General features: G+C 38.3%; 1 protein-coding gene and 1 pseudogene across 18 annotated transcripts in view; both read right to left on the minus strand.

Moving 5' to 3' along the window:
- Window positions 1-19,520, minus strand: part of ANKS1B (ankyrin repeat and sterile alpha motif domain containing 1B) — a 1,202,038-nt gene that overhangs the window by 284,556 nt on the left and 897,962 nt on the right. The gene's annotated exons all lie outside the window — the stretch shown is intronic.
- On the minus strand, window positions 11,123-11,726 carry LOC102977971 (AP-3 complex subunit sigma-2-like; annotated as a pseudogene).

Raw genomic sequence — 19,520 nt, forward strand, 5'->3', positions numbered from 1 at the left:
CAGCCGCATGGTACAGGGAGATCAGCTAGGTGGTTTGTGACCACCTAGAGGGGTGGGATAGGGAGGGTGAGAGGGAGGGAGACGCAAGAGGGAAGAGATATGGGAACATATGTATATGTATAACTGATTCACTTTGCTGTAAAGCAGAAACTAACACACCATTGTAAAGCAATTATACTCCAATAAAGATGTTTAAAAACAAATAAACTAACAGTGCTTCCTCAAATAAAGAAGATTCCCTTGCCAAAAAATAAAATAAAATAAAATATATGCAAATGGCATAGATAAAAAATTCAAGCATTACATTTTTACAGTAGTTATGCTTACAAAAAAAATGTGTGTATAACTGAAACCCATATGCAACTCTCCAAACTTTCCTAATTCAACATTGTTAGGAATTTTTCCTGTTTAAACTTCTACCAGAACCATGGTTTGAGAGGATTGATGGGTATATTTCCTTGCTGTACCTTTATTGTCATGGATGCTAACAAGAATAAACATCTATTCAAAAATTTGGAGGAGGAGTGAAGACCCTGGATAATTTACTTACTGTGGTAGGCAGGATTCTAAGATGGCCTCCAAGATACCTACCCCCTGGTATACATACCCTGCTTACTCCCTTCTCCTTGAGTGTTGGCAAGATCTCTGAATATAATGGGGTCATCACTCTTTTGATTAGTTTACATGACAAAGGTAAAGAGACTTTCCAGAGGTAAATAAGGCCCTTAATCAGCTGACTGTGAGTTAATCAAAAGGGAGAATATCCCGGTGAGACTGACCCAATCAGGTGAACCATTTCAAGAAAATGAGACATCAGAAAGATTGTTTCTTCTTCGAGGCCAGCAGAATAAACATCTATGCTGTGAACTGTCTGTGGAGAGGAGTAGTCTCTAGATGCTGAGGGCCTCAGTCCTACAACCACAAAGAACTGAATTCTGCCAACAACCATTATGGCCTGAAAGAAGACTCGGAGCCTCAGATGAGATCTCAGCCATAGCTGATACTTTGATTGTAGTCTATGAGACCTTAGGCAGAGGACCCAGCTAAGTTGTGCCCAGATGCACAGAGGAAATGGACCCATGCAAATTGTGAGTGATAAATTTAAGTGTTTTAAGCTCCTAATGTGTAGTAATTTGTTACACAGCAATAAAAAACTGAAGTACAAAATAGATCATGAATTGTTAAATAATTATTAAATAATCCTGAATTATTAAAATTGGGTTGCATAAGTGAAAAAATAAATGCATATTTGAATTGGAAGAGTTGGAGTTTTCACATGAAAAATCAAGTGTGATTGAAATAATCTCAGAGTAGCTGTTTTGGAAGTCTATTACTCAAGTACTTGCTAGTTGAAGGAGTGCTAAGATTAAGGATACAACAACTGATTCCAGGGCCTCAAAACTTACTTCCTACAAGTGTAGGACAAGCTGAACTCTGGATATAAAGAAAGTAATATTTTTCTTTCTCTTGAAATGACATATTCTGTTCATTGCACCAGCAGTAGCCAAAGCATCATATTACAAATTACAAAGCACTTTCACATACTGATATTTCTGTTATGATGCAACATGTTTCTAAAAGTTACTGCATTATGCAAAATAAAACAATAAAAAACATAGAGGTTATGGGAAAATGGGGTTGGGGCACAGCACTCAGAAACTTTGTCAGTGACACATTAAAAAGAAAGATAAAAACCTGATAAAAAAATGGTAGCACAGTTTTACACATGTCAAATGGGTAAGAAGTATATGTGTGTGTATATATTACAATGTCACTTTTCTTTGAAAAAGACCTTAAGTTTGCTTGTGGAAGTGGGAGTTGGAAGGGTTGCTGCTTGTGAATTTTTGTAAAGTGGTAGAAGGCAAGGGACCTGAAATCAGAGGGAATGTTATATCACCAGATGTGGATGGGTGTGGCTCATAACACAGGTGGTAAACTGAGATACCTGGCAGATGTTTGAGGTGTGTGCAGGTCTGTTTTGCATATTCCTATGTGGCTGGTTCAGCTGGGTGCAGTTTTCACCTGGTATTTCTTGTGACCTTCATAGTGCATAAGCAAGGTGAAATTTGTGTTATGCTCAAATTGTTCTCTTAAAATATGTTAATCACTTTGGAAAAATTTGTGTCTTCAAAACAAGTGTTATAGCAGAACAGATTATACATTATTTCATTGGAATCTGACAATAACAAGGAATAGGCAAGTATTAGAGATGGGGAACTGAGCTTCCGACCCCAAGCTAATAAATAGTCAAGCTAGACTGAGCCAGTCTTCTGATTGCAATTCTGTGCTCTTTCTCCTGTACCACTCCAGAAATTCCCCAGTCTGGCATATTTGGAATCTGCACAAGATTATAGCTTCACTACTCCATTTTTAATACTTTATATTTTCAAGTAGACATTTCTTTTAAGACATTCTAGAAGTATCTTGATCCAGAAGGGAATATCCTCCCAGCCATGGAGAGTTCCTCCCAAAGACAAAATTCTTTTTTGGTAATAAAAATGTAAATAAAACTGTATATTTCAAGAGATTTGCAATTTTATTTATTTCCCATTGTATTATTATGATGTAACTCAAAAACGGTTTCAAAGTTTTTACTCTAGTCTTTTCTCAAATTCATCCAATATTAACTAATTTTATTTTCCATGCAATTTAATCGTATTTTTAAACCACTGATTGTACCTATATTAAATATACTGTGATATTCATCAATTTGTAAAAATGATAACCACCTAGAAGATATCTCTTGCACAAATTTGTTTTATAACTTAAGAACTCACTTCAGAATGCTGAGACCCACTTAAGTAGAAGGATAGTAACAGTTCCTAGGAGCAAGAGGCTTATGCCTACCAGAAAGAGCTCTGTGAAAGTCTTTCTCCCCTTCCCCAGCTGGTTTAATTTAATGAATTCTTCAGGGACAATTTTGTGTAGATGGACTCAAAGCAGGCAAGACATCATTTTCAAATATTTGTGGAGTGAATGAGTATGCAAACAAACTAAATAGTACGAACTGGGTCAGGAAAGGTGAGGGGAAATGATAATTTTCAACAGTCCAAAATAGCTATCCTGGGGCTTATGGTAAGTAAGTATGAGTAACCCTAACCCTAACAGTAATGCAGTTTTGCTAATCCTGGGTCCCCAGACATATTCTACTAGAAGATTTTGGCAGTAAAATTTTACTTTTCTAATTCTGAACAAATACAAACAAATGTTTCTTAATTTATGAATCTGGCTCTCATATATTTATTACTTCCCATGTCCTAAGAACTATGCCAGATATTGGGAGGTAGAGAGTGGGATCTTAAGAAAACAGCTTCAGATTTGTAGATCTACATCCATTCAACCTGGGACACTGAAAAGCTCCTTTAGTAACTCCCATGATTAACAATTTTAAATAAGTTACTAGGTGAAGAGGTTATAAGGTTGTACAGATTGGTCTCTGTTCCTTACAATCTGTTTATTTTAATAAATTTCTTTGAGAGTTTTATGAATGGCCTCAAAACCATTAAGACTTCATTCTCATGAAGGGCAATCTTACACTCCAGAAAACTGCAGCCAATATATACTTTGCTATTCATTTGTTATGAAGGATCCTTGAGAAAATTTTGTATTAGGACCCATGACACCCTTGATACAGTTATGTTGCTATATTTTTCTTCTCAAGTGAACAGATGAGTGTCTTTAGCAAAATAGAACAATCATGGTTGATAGACCTTCCTGTAAGGTAGACTCAGATTTGCTAAAAGAGAATGTATAACCTAAGCAAATCCTTGCTTGAAGCCTCTCTGTTTACCTACTTTGTATCTCAAATAGGGGGAAAATTAAAATGAAGTTATAATTAATTAATTTCACCACTGGCTCATACAGTTGACCCTTGAACAATGAGCGGGTTAGGGGTGCCAACACTCACACCTCCTCCTCCCCCAGTCGAAAATCCAAGTATAACTTTATGGGAGGGCTCTCTGCATCCTGGGTTCTGCATTCTCAGATTCAACCAAACACGAATCATGTAGTACTGCAGTGTGTAGTTAGTGAAAAACATCTGCATATCAGTGGACTGTGCAGTTCAGACCTGTGATGTTCAAGGGTCAAGGTAATATTGCTTCAGAGAACATAATAGGGTCAGAACATCCCCTCCCTGTGCTGGAATTGGGTCTTCCCCCAGAGCCTTGGCTGTAGAGTTGCAGGTACTTTCCCCATCCCTTGAGACTAATCACCAAGGGAGCAATTCCAGTTCCACACTCAGGAATCACTTACTATTGAAGAGTCTCATTTTCAGCTAAATGGTTGTAAGAGATGTGTGCAATATCCAAATATTGTTTGGGCACTGAATTTGATGGGGGTATGAAGGGCCTTTGGAACACGCTGGCCAATTTCTGCTTTCCCTTATGATGAAAACAATCAACTATGGTCTGGCCAAGAGAAGAACAGTCCATGATATTTTGTTACTGGTTTCCTAAGAAGGTCCAAGTTCTTTTAGTCAAATAGTTTACACAAAGAGCAAATTACAGTTGAGACATCTTTTGTCCATACAAAGTGTAGTAGTGAATACTCTATGGACTGCCTTTGAAATTACTAGGTCTTGAGTTAGGGATCAGATTGAATGAACTCAATATTCTTATACTCATGAAATACATTTACTGATGATTAATCTGAGAATATTTTTATCACGGCAACTTTGGCTGTGTTGTAAAATAAGGTGTTGACAAAACTTGCCTTAGTGTAATCATAGTGAAGTAGACATTATGTGTCACCTGACCACATTGAGGTGTGCTGTTTTGTTATTAAGTGCTGTTTACAAACCATCTTAGTATCTTTGCATTGAGGTTGTATACTGTAATTTAATTTTCCATTGAGCTTTGGGATTGCTGTGATTTTTCTGTTCAATATAGGCTTCGTTAAAGATTTGATCATCTTTAAAAGTATCTGTAAGCTGTATTCAAAATTTATATATCGTATCTAAAATATAAGGATGCTTCTGGTTTTAACGTGTCTGATACAGTTAAAAAAATAGTAATCGAGTCACGGGTGACTCCAAATAAGTCAATTAAAAACTGTATAATAACTGGACTGGAGGAAGCAAGTCATTAATTTGCAGTGATACTTGGTGATCAAGTCATGATAGCCACTGAGTATTTGGAAGAAACCAATGATATTCAAACTATCAAAGCAAGCACTTTGAAGAACTGCATGATGTGAAATAGCTGAAAAAAGGAATGCTTTAAACTGACATCGTTATCCTACACTTAAATATAATGAAAATACAATAAAGGAAAATAACAGATTTGATATTTGTCTACAACATCAAGGCACTTAAAACTATATATTTTCAAAACAGAGACTAAACATTTTCTCTTATTGAGCTCTTTCTTTAAGGACTTTATATGCACAAACTTTATAGGAATGGCCATTTCTTCCCTAAAATAAAAGCAATTTTTACAAATATTTTGAGAACTCAGGAAAAAACCTAAAACATTCAAATGAATACTCAGCTGTACTTGAAAGATTTTTGCCTAAAACTACTTTAAAGGGTTAAAATTTAGAAGGTCTAAAATAGAATTTGTAGAAGCCCAGTATTCAAAAAGTGAGATTTGTCACCATGGATGGTAGTATTGTGAAAAAGCAAGGAAAGAATTGAGAAGGAGTTATCAAATTGAAAATATTTTGGTGATGCTGTACTCGAACATGCCTGATGTTTGCTGTGGATTAAAAGACTATTTTCTCTTTGAACATTTTCCCACCTTTGTGTGTGTGTGTGGTAAAATATACATAACATAAAGATGGAGTACAGTTCTGTGGTGTTAAGTACATCCACACTGTTATGCAGCCATCAGCATCATCCATCTCCATAACTTTATGTCATCCCCAACTGAAATTCTGTCCCTATTAAAAAGCAACTACCGGGCTTCCCTGGTGGCGCAGTGGTTGAGAGTCCACCTGCCGATGCAGGGGACACGGGTTCGTGCCCCGGTCCGGGAGGATCCCACGTGCCGCGGAGCGGCTGGTCCCGTGAGCCATGGCCGCTGAGCCTGCGCATCCGGAGCCTGTGCTCCGCAACGGGAGAGGCCGCAAGGGTGAGAGGCCGGCGTACCGCAAAAAAAAAAAAAATGCAACTACCCATTCTCCCCTCCCCTGATACACTGGCAATCATCATTCTGCTTTCAATCTCTATAAATTTGACTACTCTATGAACCTCATATAAGTGGAATCATACAATATTTGTCATTTTGTGACTGGCTTATTTCTCTATCATTTTATTAACACAAAATATTATCAATTATTAATTTTATTTAGTCAGAAACTTGAAACATTGACAAAATTTTTGATATTGAATAACATTACAAAATACTGCTCAAATATATGTGCTTTACTAAAATATGGGACACTTAAAATGAAAGTGCTTAAAATTTAAAACCTAATAAAACTGTAACATCAATATTAATAGCAGTTTTTTGTAATTTTCTCCCTGTAATCCATGATTAAAATATACATTCATTAATGATTTAAAATTAATTTATATGAAATTTATTATTTTTCCATTTAAAGCACAACTAATTGTTCATTATTATTATTTGACACAAATTAAAACACAAAGTCCTTGGTTTGTTAAAAGAATGAGTAAATGAAACAAAGGCATGTCATGTAGAAAGTTTGTTAGGGTGAATTAGCAGGTTTATTAGAACATGGTTTCATCTGAATTTTGGAGATTGGAAAAAAATATAGGGCAAAATATAAGAATGTAGGGGAGTGTAGAGAAAGGGAGAGTGGAAGGCAAAAAACTAGCACCAAATGCTAAGCGTCACACCTACAAAAACACAGGATTTAACATACTGTAATGATAGTGGAACATTCAGTGAATATGAGCCGGAGACATAAGCTAACATCTACTGATATTAACCATGTTGCCAGTAACTTTGTATATGCTGTATTAATCCTGATGACAACTCTGTGAGGTATATAACATTGTCAAAACAGAAGTTCTGAGATGTTAAGAAATTTGCCCAGGTTGCAAAACTAGTGAGTGTCAGAGAATTCCAACTCATTTCTATATATATGGTTCCAAATCCCATGTTTTTCCCATGACATCAAATTGTAACATATCTTTTACTTACTGACTCTGGAGAGGGTTGTTTTGCATGTAAAAATACAATATTGGGGGAAATGCGGAGATGTTGGTCAAAGGGTACAAAGTTGCAGTTACATAGGATGAGTAAGTCTAGAGGTCTAATTTATAGCATGAGGACTATAGTTAATAATACTTCGTAGAATATTGGAGTTTTGCTAAGAGACTAGATTTTAGATGCTCTCATCACACACACAAAGATGGTAACTATGTGAGAAGACATGTTAATTAGCTTAATTGTAGTCATCATTTGACTATGTATATTAAATCATGTTGTATACCTTAAATATATAATTTTTGTTAAAAATTAAAAACATAATATCAATAAAATTTTATGTGCCAATCTTACTGCCACTAAAAATTGATAAAGCATTTGTTTTGAGAATAGAGTTCACATCTTTATTTTAAAAAAAGAAGAAATTCAAGCTCCAGAAGAATATGGAACTTGTGAGCAATTTTCACATTGCAGAGGATAGTTTTCTGGTGATGGTAAGAAATACTTCTCAGAAGCATAGGTTATTTCTGGTTCAGCAAGAGTCTTCCTTCACAAGAAAGATAAATTGAAGGTACTGTATAGGTACAGTCAAATCATAGGGGTCAAAATAAAGTATCCCTACTTTTACTTCCCAATAGAACTTTGAAATAAGGAAAATGAAATTACCCAATAAGGGTGATGTTTTATAATCAACCAAAATAAAGTATAAAAATTTCTTTAAAGAGACAAAATAGCTGTAGCCTGATTGCACATATCAAAATAAGTAATCTGTCAATCAAAAGTAACGTATGATAGTTCCTGTTTAGGCACATTCTGACCTGACATTATCAATCTTTAAAATTTTTCATAATCTGAAGAGTATGAAATCATACTCTTCAGATCATACCATTGTTTTAATTTACAGTTTTCTATTGACTAGTGATGTTGAGCACCTTTTCATATTTGTCATTTGTGTTTTCTCATCTGTGAATTGCCAGTTCACACGTTATGAAAGTACCCAATTTACAATATCCAATCTTGTTGAGGTCTTCTAATAGATGTAAAAGTTTGTGTGTAGATTCGCTTGCACTTTCTACACAGAAAACATGGCAGAGACAAAGATTCCTATGAAACTCATTTCCTTTTCTTCCTAGGCACACAGCTATACCACATTTCCCATTTTCTCTTGCAATTGTTTTGCCATGTGACTGAACTCTAGAAAACGTAATGTGGACAGAAATGGTGCTATACCTAGTCCCTAAAACTTCCCGCATACGAATCTCCATCTTCTTTTGCCATTTGACAGCTGACTGGAGGAGACTCTAAGGTCCTAAAGGGGGTCACATATAACAATATGAAAGGACCCTGGGCTCCTGAATAATCATGTGAAAGGCTGTCCAACGAGGAACTCCCACATTGGACTATGATTTGAGTGAGAAACTTATTGAGTCAAGCCACTAAGAATTTTCAGTTTATCTGCCATAGCAGCTAATGTTACTATTAACTAACATACACTAATATATCATTTGTGAATAATGACTATTTTGCTTCTTCCTTTACAATACTCACACTGTTTATTTCTTTTAGTTTTCTTATTGTGCCACTTAGGTATTCTAGTTCAATGTTGAATAAAATTTTGATAGTGGCCATCTTTGTCTTACTACTGAATTTCAAGGCTGTGTTGAAGCATCTCCATTAAGTAAGTTTTTTATAGATATACTTAATTAGGCTAAGAAATTTTCCTTCAATTCCTAATTTGTTAGGTACTTCAGAAAGATGTAGTGTAGTTTTTAGTGTATTTTTTCTTTTTTTACGTATAACTGATTCACTTTGCTGTACACATGAAACTAACACAACATTGTAAATCAACTCTACTCCAATAAAAATTTTAAAAAAAGAAAAAAGAAGACTGACTTGGGTCTAGCTTTGTGACCCTTGACACACACTAAACACTCTGGGCTTCTGCTTCCTCACCAGTTCAATGGAGGCATGTGGAGGACCCTCCAGCTCTTACACTCTTTGATGCTGTCACTGGCTACCAAGCCGGTTTTTATCACAGTTTCTAAGAAGCTACCTAACATTTTTGAGGTTTCCTTATCCATAAGAAAGAAAATAAAATTGGGAGAAGCCACGTTGAGCAGTGAAAAAAAATGAACTGTGGATTTAGGCAGACAGTCTCAATTCTTAGCCCTTGTGACCTAAGGCAGGTTACTTGACCTCTCTGACTTTCTTGACTTGCAAAATGGAGATAACAGTGTTTGTTGTAAGGACTGTGGAAGGATCTCGCTCATGCCACCTTACAGGAGGTGCAAAATAAATATCGTTTTCCTTCTTTGTTCCTATATTACTTTCAGCAAATGTGAAAGAGAGGGATGTGAATATGCTGAAATGTCTGTACAAAAAATTAAACTCTTTAAAAGAATATCAGAGGTTTTAACATCAGATAGATATAGTAACCTACATTTCCCTCTTCCAACATAAGAGGGCCTACTTTCTGATCAACACTGCCCATCTCTGAGGTTACTGGAGATGTTCCAAAAGACTGAGGTTAACAAGCTACCTTAACCTCCTTAAAGGGAGCAAAGGGCACCAACTACAGGAAGCACTGTTCAAAGCGGGAAAAGACGTGGTCCTGACCGTGGTCCGGTCGGGCACCATCCCAGATGGGCTCTGTGACAGCATCAGGAGGCCTGAGGAAACAGTTTGGGCCACCGGCCGGCAGGCACAAGAAGTCCCCAGGCCGGGAGACTTCACCATGATGGTGCAGCAAGCTCCCAAATCTCAAGGCAGCTCAACATCATACCTGAAACCTGGCCCCGAGGCAGCGCAGGAGTAAGAGGCACTACTTCGAGGAGCAGCTTCAGCTCTAAGTTAACCACGGGAAGAAAGACTCTTATCACACGTAAACATTAACAGTTTTCCACAGCTACCTCTAGGGGACTGTCATCTGAGGGGAACAGGGCGTGGCCAGAGCGAGCTCAGGCAGGGACCCCTCACACATTGGGGAGAAGACGCTGCACTGCCACCGGTCTCAGCCAGCAGGCTGCCCGTGTCCCCAGCCTTCCCCTGTGCCAGGTCCAGAACACATGACCCCAGCTCAGGCTCTCATGCTCCAGAAGCTAGTGTAGACAGCAGTGGGTCTCCTGTACAAAGAAGACTCATCATTCATTACACAGCAACTGACCTGTCTGCTCCTTGGGAGGTGAATGCATTTTAAACCTGGAAGAGTCATAATTCTGAGATGTTCCACATGTTGTCAGCTTTGCCTTCTACAGACACAGGGCCCCTCCCCTTTGAGGGGGACACTTCTGGCTGTGGGGGGTGCCCTCCCTATTGGCAGAAATGTGGGGGGCAGGCAAACAACAGGCTTATGATTTGGATTGTGTCCTGCACATAAACACCTGGGAGAGCAGAGCCAGGGCTGTGGCAGTGGGGAATGTATGCCACAGGAGGTGGTGATGAGACAGCGTGGCTATACAAAAGGATTCTGGGTGTGCCAACTCTAGTAGAGCCAGTAGGCAACTCTGGATCTCATAAAATCCTGCCCTTATTTGCCACTCACGACATTCCCAAATCTAGAGGGTCAGCCCTTTTCTAGCTACGGCACCTCACCAGGAAAGTCAATGCTACAGGACCTCAGGGAGCCTCGTGGTGCTAAGGTTGAAGACTCGAGTCAGAGAACATCCTCGTGGTGGAGTTCTGGGAGCAGGGGGGCCTCTCACTACAGTCTGCAGTCCCTGGGAGTGGCTGCACATGGCAGGTAAAGGGGGCGAGTGGCTTGGGCACCTGACCCCCATTGAGGAAGCCAGGGCCCCTTACATCTGCAGTGGTCACATGTACGAGAGACAGGCAAGGTCGCACACATAAGAAGCAAGCACAGGCTGGCGGTGGAAACAGGACTCCTTCCCGCTCCAGGACAGCAGGGCCCAGGGCCCGAGGCTGGACTCCTCAGGGCACAGAGAGGGTTTTGCTGCAGGACTGGCTTGGCTTTGCTGGTTCCAAGGACTCAGTTCAGCCATCTTCTACCCTCAGACAAACTGGGATAGGTTGGGAACCTTGATATTGAGATCACCAATGTTGATATTCCGAGGCATCTCTGGCAGGTTGATGTTTTTCACAGCAGACATGGCCCGGGCGGGCACTGCTGAAAGGCAACCCTCAGATTTCTCCAGCCTATTCTGAGCTTCAATCTGAGCCACGATTTCATTCATGTTTGTTTCCAACGCCATCCCACCCATCACCACCTCCTGAAGAATGTAGAGCACCTTATCCATGTGGAAGATCAAATCCAATTCACAAACATTTTCGAAACACTTATCCAGAGTCTCCACAAAAACCTGTTACACATACCTGGATGAGGTACAAGATCCCAAGTTCACTCTCTGATGAATCCACACAAAATGCAAAGTAGAGGGTAGCATAATGCTGATAAATCAGTTTGTAGTCAGAGCCACCAATCAAACTTCCACCCTCCAAGAAGTTACAGATGTTGTCATCCCACTTGAGAACTAGATGGAAGGTCTCTCGAATAATCTGCTCTTGAATTTCTTCTGGGAAATGCTAGTAGAAGTGGACCAGCCGTGGCTTCACATGGTTATTGAAAACCAGAATCGCCTGAATCATCTTTGCCCGCCATGCTCCTTTCACCACTGGCTGTTTCCAGAGAGCATCTCCTTCCCTTGTGTATGTATTTTAACTTGTATAACTGTTATTATACTGTAGTTTATTCTATTTTTCACTTTTTATATTAAGCATTCTATTTTTAAGATCTGTATATTTTGCTGTGTGTTCATCTGGTTTACTGCATAAAATTACTGCATCTTAATTCATAATATGCACCAGAATATTTCACTTAGCCATTCTTCAGTGTTGGAAGCTCCAACTTCCCACTTTACAAACAATGCTCAAATAAGCATTCTTTTTTTTTTTTTTTTTTTTTTTTTTTTTTTTGTGGTACGCGGGTGCGGAGCACAGGCTCCAGACACACAGGCTCAGCGGCCATGGCTCACGGGCCTAGCTGCTCTGCGGCATGTGGGATCTTCCTGGACCGGGGCACGAATCCGTGTCCCCTGCATCGGCAGGCGGACTCACAACCACTGCGCCACCAGGGAAGCCCAAGCATTCTTTAACATGGTTTTTATATACCCATTTGAGAATTTCTCTGGGATATATACCTAGGAATGAGACTGACTAATCACTGAGTATACATATACTTGAGCCTCTTATATTTTACCTCTTTTGCTGCATTTGGGGTAATTTCATTAAATCTATTTTCCATTTCATGTATTTTCTCTTTATCTGCATCTAATACAGTATTTTAAAAACTTAAATGATTAGAAATCCTATTTGATTAAGGAAAATAGATCCAGAGAATGATTGAAGGAAAAAAGAAAATCAAATGACAATACTAAGACCCTTTCAAAAAAGATAAGACAGAACTTCTTTCTTGTGTGCTTTGTAATTTTAGGTTCTGTGTTCATAATTAGTTTTGAGCTCATATGAAGGAAACCTATGTGTATCAGTTAGCAGTTGATCAGGGAAACAGATCATTATGAGTGAAATAGAGTAATGGATTCATTAGAGAAATTATACCTTGTGCAGGTTAAGAAGTCTTTGTAAGACTTTTGACTTTGCATGTGGTGTTGGACCTGAGGTCATCATAGGTTAGCTTGGCAGGGAATCAGGAAGGAGAACTGAACTTGAAGTGGGCGAGAACAAGGAGAAACTGGAACCCATAAGGTCATATTAGAACCCCAAAGGACAAAAAATTGAACCCATGAGAATAAAGTGGAATTTGACTTTATCTCCCATCATCTCCAACTTAAATGATGCTGGTGACCTACAGAAGCCTGCATCCTTCACCATGGAGTTGTAACCACACTTGGCCCAGGACTCAGGGAAGCCAAAGGAAAAAATCCAGTGGGAACTGGAGAACTGCAGACCCAGGTGGTCCTCAACACCAATAAGGTAACCTAAAGGTTAGCAATAACATGTGCAAATTGCCAATGCCTGCTGTCCTATACTGACTTTCAGAGTGCTAAAATGGCTGCTCCTTCATTTGTGCCTTTCAATTCTCAAGAAAATTTCCTTTGTGATTTGACTCACAAGGAAAGGAATTCTGAGAAACATAGTTTCAACTTAGCTAGGTTGATGTAGTATAAAGCCATCATACTATACTACTTTAGTTGAAGGTATGTCCCTTCAGAGATGTTTTGTTTACTTCTCTTAGCACCTTGAGGCATCTCTGGCCTGGTACTAATTTTTATGTAAATATTTTCAGCTTAGAGTTTCCAGACTAATAACTCAAAGTTAAAGTGAGGAGCTTGTCCATAGTTCTGCGTTCTCAAGGAAGAGTCTCCATTCCCTTACCCTGAACCCAAGCTGAGAAGACAAGCTACCTTCTTATCTCCCTATGCCAATGGGCAGATTATTTTTAAGTCCTTATTTACATTTATATTAAGAATGGAGCTCTTCTCGGGTTCAGACTGTGTGGATGGTCTCAATTCTGACTCCATACCTCAAAGGACAGAAGGCCTTGTCTCCTGACCTCCAGTGGTTGTTAAAAACACAAGTCTCTAGACTTACCTAGAGGGACCTGCCCCTTACCCGCTGCAGAGTAGACAGATCTCAGCTCTACTACTCTGAGTTTCAGTTCTGTCTTAGTTTCTATTCTCTGCAGAATCTATTTATTTTCTGTCTAGCTTAGCAGTTCATTAAAAAAATACATATATATTTGTTTTATTTTATCTAGATTTTCATATGGTTTTAGTGGACGCTTTCAGGTTAACTATTCTGCCATGTTGCCTAAACAAGAAGCCCATTGTTTTTACAACCAAAAACGTAAATGCAGAAGACCTTTTCTACAAGTCAAGGGCGCTTTAAGCAAATTCAGATTTACAGGAAAAAATTTACAGATCTACAAAACAGATCAATTAGAAGGGAAATTGCATAACAAAAGGATTCACCAGAAGACTACTTAAAATAGCTAGGATCCCACAGTGTATTTACAGCATCTAGGAGAATGTGTATTGTAAAAAGCTATCTGGCCTGTAGTTAAAGAAATGTTGGGATGAATCCTTTTGTAAAGCAGAAAGTCCTTTTTGTAATGTGAATGATGACTCTAATTTACAAGTTTGTAAGATTGGGCTTTTGTGTATTTGGATTTTTTTTCATCTGGCTTTAATAATAGCGATCTAGAAAAAGTCATTTATATAAAGAGTTCAGATTTAACTCTCCTGAGCATGTTTTTCCTATATTAACATAAAATAATCAAAACAATCAGCATATTTAAAAGATAGAATGATAAATTCCTTCAAATGTTTAATACATGCATTTCTAATTTCCCATGGGTCTTGTTATTAGAAATAAGTTGAAGACATATTTCCCACATCATGATTGACTTCTTTTGATAATGTTACTTAGACACACAGTATAAAACATTTTTACCAGAACACAATTGCTAATTCACTAGATTCAACATTATGTACTGAATTAATGATCATAAGTACTTAACTGCTAATACATTGCAGTTAATACATGGACTTCCTTCACTACTTATTGGAAGACCAGGACTATAAACACTGAATAGAATGGACCTATTTTTCATTTTCATCTAAATTGAGTATGATGACTGCAAAGCCCATCTCATTGTCTTCATGATCTGTTTCTAGAGTTTTATTTTGATACATAATTAAATATTTTAATAGGGTAACATGTAATATACAAATTCTAAGGAAAACAGGCAGCCAGTTTTATACTAATGCTTGTCTGGTTTTTAAAAAATTAGCTCTGGTTCTCAAGCTTGGCTGTACTTTGTAATCACCAGGGAGCTTTAAAAAATATAGATGCCTGGCTCCTACTATGGAGGTTTTGATTTAATTGTTCTGGGATGCAGCCAGGCATTGGGATTCTAGAATGCAGCCAGCATTAAGAACCACCAATGTGGTCAAACCACAATTACTCAAACCCACTTAATCAGAGCACTCAATTAACTGGCAATGGGGAAGGGGAATGATAGACTGGGTTGCAGAACTGGGAAAAAAATCATTTAAAAAGTTTATATCAGGCATTTATTCTAAAATTTGTTTTTGAGCATGATCTGAAACGAGGTTCCATATATCCTAAACTCATGCACTTACAAAACTAGACAAAGATAATGACACAGAACAGTGACCCTGAGGTACTACTATTCCATTGATTATACATTAAAAATTTTTTAATTAACTGTTTTACCCTACTTATTATTAGGTGGTTGACTATATCTATGGATATAACACTAATACATTGAACAGGTGTAATTTGTGGTTGTAATCACAAGGCAACTTTTCTTCCCAACTACTTAAATTTTTTCAGGGGGGTTGGTTTCTTCCTGCTGCTGGATAAAAATGTGAGCAGTCTTATCACTTTGGATAGGAAAACACAATCTCTATTTAGTAGTTAAAAATGTTCATCCCATGTAATAGTGAAAAACTCCAATCTTGATTTAAAGTTGAAGCTTCTCCTCTTTCTATCTAGGACCCTATTGAGGGGGAGCCTCTAGTCAGGGGAGGTCGGTGTGGTTGGGATCTTCTCTCTTTCCGTCACCCTCAGCACTTAGCAAAAGCTTCCTTGCACTTTACATTTTAGCAATATTGAAAGCATAGTGTTCCCTCAGTGCCCCACACTGTTTCACACATCTGTACAGCTAGCTGTTCACTCCATCTGGACTGCTCTTCCTTCCCTCAGTCACCTTGGAGATGCCTTTTTGACCTTTAAAACCAGATGGACATTTTTCTAGCTTTAATTCCCTCCTTACTCAGCTTTATTATTTGTACCCAAGTTGGTAGTAAGGAAGAAGTCAGAAATAATACAATGGATTTTATTAAAGAATTATTTGAGCTGATCAGTTGGAGGTCCTTAGAGATCATGTATCCAAACCCTTCTATCTACAGATGAGCAAACTAGTGAGATCAAAGGACTTGCTGAACAGTTCTTGGCTGCTTAGGGGACTGACAGTACAGGGCTCTTTCTAGCATGTTGTTTTCTTTAACAAAATGAAATATTCCATTAAATTAAAGAGGTCGTCAATTCCACGGATGAAAAATTCATGCCAAAGAACCATGCTGCACCCCTGCAGGAGGCCAGGTTAGTTGTGGCCTGGTCCAAAGAGCACAGAGTTGGAGTCATACAGGTCTGTGTCTGCAGTTTTTGCAGTGGCCTTGGGCAATTTATTTAACTTCTCTGAGCCACAGTTTCCTCACAGGCAAAGCAGAAAATTAATACTCATCTTGCCTTCCTGAAAGTGTATTGTTAGAAATAAATTTGATTATATAGAAGATATATTTTACTGTATAATCTCCAAGGTACTTTTAAAATGTCAATTGCTCAAGGTACTTTTAAAATGTCAACTATTATTGCTTTAGCTACTCTAGAATAGGCATACATTAAAAGATTTATGGACTTCACAGATATTTTGCTGAATAATCAAGGAATAAGAAGTTAATCTTCTTTTCAGAAGCAATGAAGAAAAATCTAGACGCCGCATTTACTAACTTTTTTGTTTTATGATTCGGAACTGTATCCAATGTCATTTCCTGTACTTTTCTTTAAGCGGATTACTTAAATAATCAAAAATGATTAATATATGTAAAACAATTAGAAGGGTGATTTGCACAAAAAGAAGTTTGATAAACATTTGTTATTTTTGTAATTAATATCCTCTTACTTGTCTATTCCTAGCTCAATTGTGAAAGCTGAACATAACTCTCTGGACTCTGAATTTCACTCTCTATTGTTTGAAATGACAAAGATCATGGTGACTAACAATTCAAGCATTGTTTTTCCTCCCTGGAAGAACAAGGTGCTGCTTTAGGGAGTAAAAGTATTGGGGAAGCATTGTTTATGAAAACTGCTACAGCGTCAAAGGACAGTGTATTTTAAAATTGTATGTATGAGGACATTCAAGATGGTGGAGGAGTAAGACGTGGAGATCACCTTCCTCCCCACAAATACAGCAAAAGTACATCTACATGTGGAACAACTCCTACAGAACACCTACTGAACGCTGGCAGAAGACCTCAGACTTCCCCAAAGGCAAGAAACTCCCCACGTACCTGGCCGTGTGGCTGACAGGGTTTTGGTGCTCCGGCCAGGTGTCAGGCCTGAGCCTCTGAGGTGGGAGAGCCGAGTTCAGGACACTGGACCACCAGAGACCTCCCAGCCTCATGTAGTATCAATCAGCAAGAGCTCTCCCAGAGATCTCTGTCTCAACGCTAAGACCCAGCTCCACTCAATGACCAGCAAGCGCCAGTGCTGGACACCCCATGCCAAACAACCAGCAAGACAGGAACACCACCTCACACGTTAGCAGAGAGGCTGCCTAAAATCATATTAAGTTCACAGACACCCCAAAACACACCACCAGATACAGTCCTGCCCACCAGAAAGACAAGATCCAGCCCCATCAACCAGAACACAGGCACTAGTCCCCTCCACCAGGAAGCCTACACCACCAGGTTGGCCCACTGAACCAACCTTACCCACTGGAGACAGACACCAAAAACAATGGGAACTATGAACCTGCAGCTTGCGAAAAGGAGACCCCAAACGCAGTAAGTTAAGCAAAATGAGAAGACAGAGAAATACGCAGCAGAGAAAGGAGCAAGGTAAAAACCCAGCAGACCAAACAAATGAAGAGGAAGTTGGCAGTCTACCTGAAAAAGAATTCAGAGTAACGATAGTAAAGATGATCCAAAATCTTGGAAATCGAATGGAGAAAATACAAGAAACGTTTAACAAGGACCTAGAAGAACTAAAGAGCAAACAAACAATGATGAACAACACAATTAATGAAATTAAAAATTCTCTGGAAGGAATCAGTCGCAGAATAACTGAGGCAGCAGAACAGATAAATGACCTGGAAGATAAAATAGTGGAAATAACTACTGCATAGCAGAATAAAGAAAAAAGAATGAAAAGAATTGAGGACAGTCTCAGAGACCTCTGGGACAACATAAAACACACCAACATTCGAAGTATAGGGGTCCCAGAAGAAGAAGAGAAAAGAAAGGGATTCTCATATCAGACAAAATAGACTTTAAAATAAAGACTATTACAAGAGAAAAAGAAGGATACTACATAATGATCAAGGGATCTATCCAAGAAGAAGATGTAACAATTGTAAACATTTATGCACCAAACATAGGAGCACCTCAATACATAAGGCAAATGCTAACAGCCATAAAAGGAGAAACTGACAGTAACACAATGTAGGCCAGTATCACTGATGAACATAGATGCAAAAATCCTCAGCAAAATACTAGCAAACAGAATCCAGCAGCACATTAAAAGGATCGTACACCATGATCAAGTGGGGTTTCCCAGGAATGCAAGGATTCTTCAAGATATGCAAATCAATCAATGTGATACACCATATTAACAAATTGAAAGAGAAAAAACATATGATCATCTCAATAGATGCAGAAAAAGCTTTTGATAAAATTCAACACCCATTTATGGAAAAAACTCTCCAGAAAGTGGGCATAGAGGGAACCTACCTCAACATAATAAAGGCCATAGATGACAAACCCACAGCAAACATCATTCTCAATGGTGAAAAACTGAAAGCATTTCCTCTAAGATTAGGAACAAGACAAGGATGTCCACTCTCGCCACTATTATTCAACATAGGTTTGGAAGTTCTAGCCATGGCAATCAGAGAAGAAAAAGAAATAAAAAGAATACAAATTGGAAAAGAAGAAGTAGAACTGTCAACAAAATTAATGCACAGAAATCTCTTGCATTCTTATATACTAATGATGAAAAATCTGAAAGAGAAATTAAGGAAACACTCCCATTTACCAATGCAAGAAAATGAATAAAATACCTAGGAATAAACCTAGCAAAGGAGACAAAAGATCTGTATGCAGAAAACTACAAGACACTGATGAAAGAAATTAAAGATGATACAAACACATGGAGAGATATACCACGTTCCTGGATTTGAAGAATCAATGTTGTGAAAATGACTCTACTACCCAAAGCAATCTACAGATTCAATGCAATCCCTATCAAACTGGCATTTTCCACAGAACTAGAACAAAAAATTTCACAATTTGTCTGGTAATACAAAAGACCCCGAATAGCCAAAGCAATCTTGAGAAAGAAAAACGGAGCTGGAGGAATCAGGCTCCCTGACTTCAGACTATACTACAAGGCTACAGTAATCAAGACAGTATGGTACTGGCACAAAAACAGAAATATACATCAATGGAACAGGATAGAAAGCCCAGAGATAAACCCATGCACATACGGTCACCTTATATTTGATAAAGGAGGCAAGTATATACAATGGAGAAAAGACAGCCTCTTCAATAAGTGGTGCTGGGAAAACTGGACAGCTACACATAAAAGAATGAAATTAGAACACTCCCTAACACCATACACAAA

This window comes from Physeter macrocephalus, chromosome 6 (assembly GCF_002837175.3).
Source record: "Physeter macrocephalus isolate SW-GA chromosome 6, ASM283717v5, whole genome shotgun sequence".
Classification (NCBI taxonomy): domain Eukaryota; kingdom Metazoa; phylum Chordata; class Mammalia; order Artiodactyla; family Physeteridae; genus Physeter; species Physeter macrocephalus.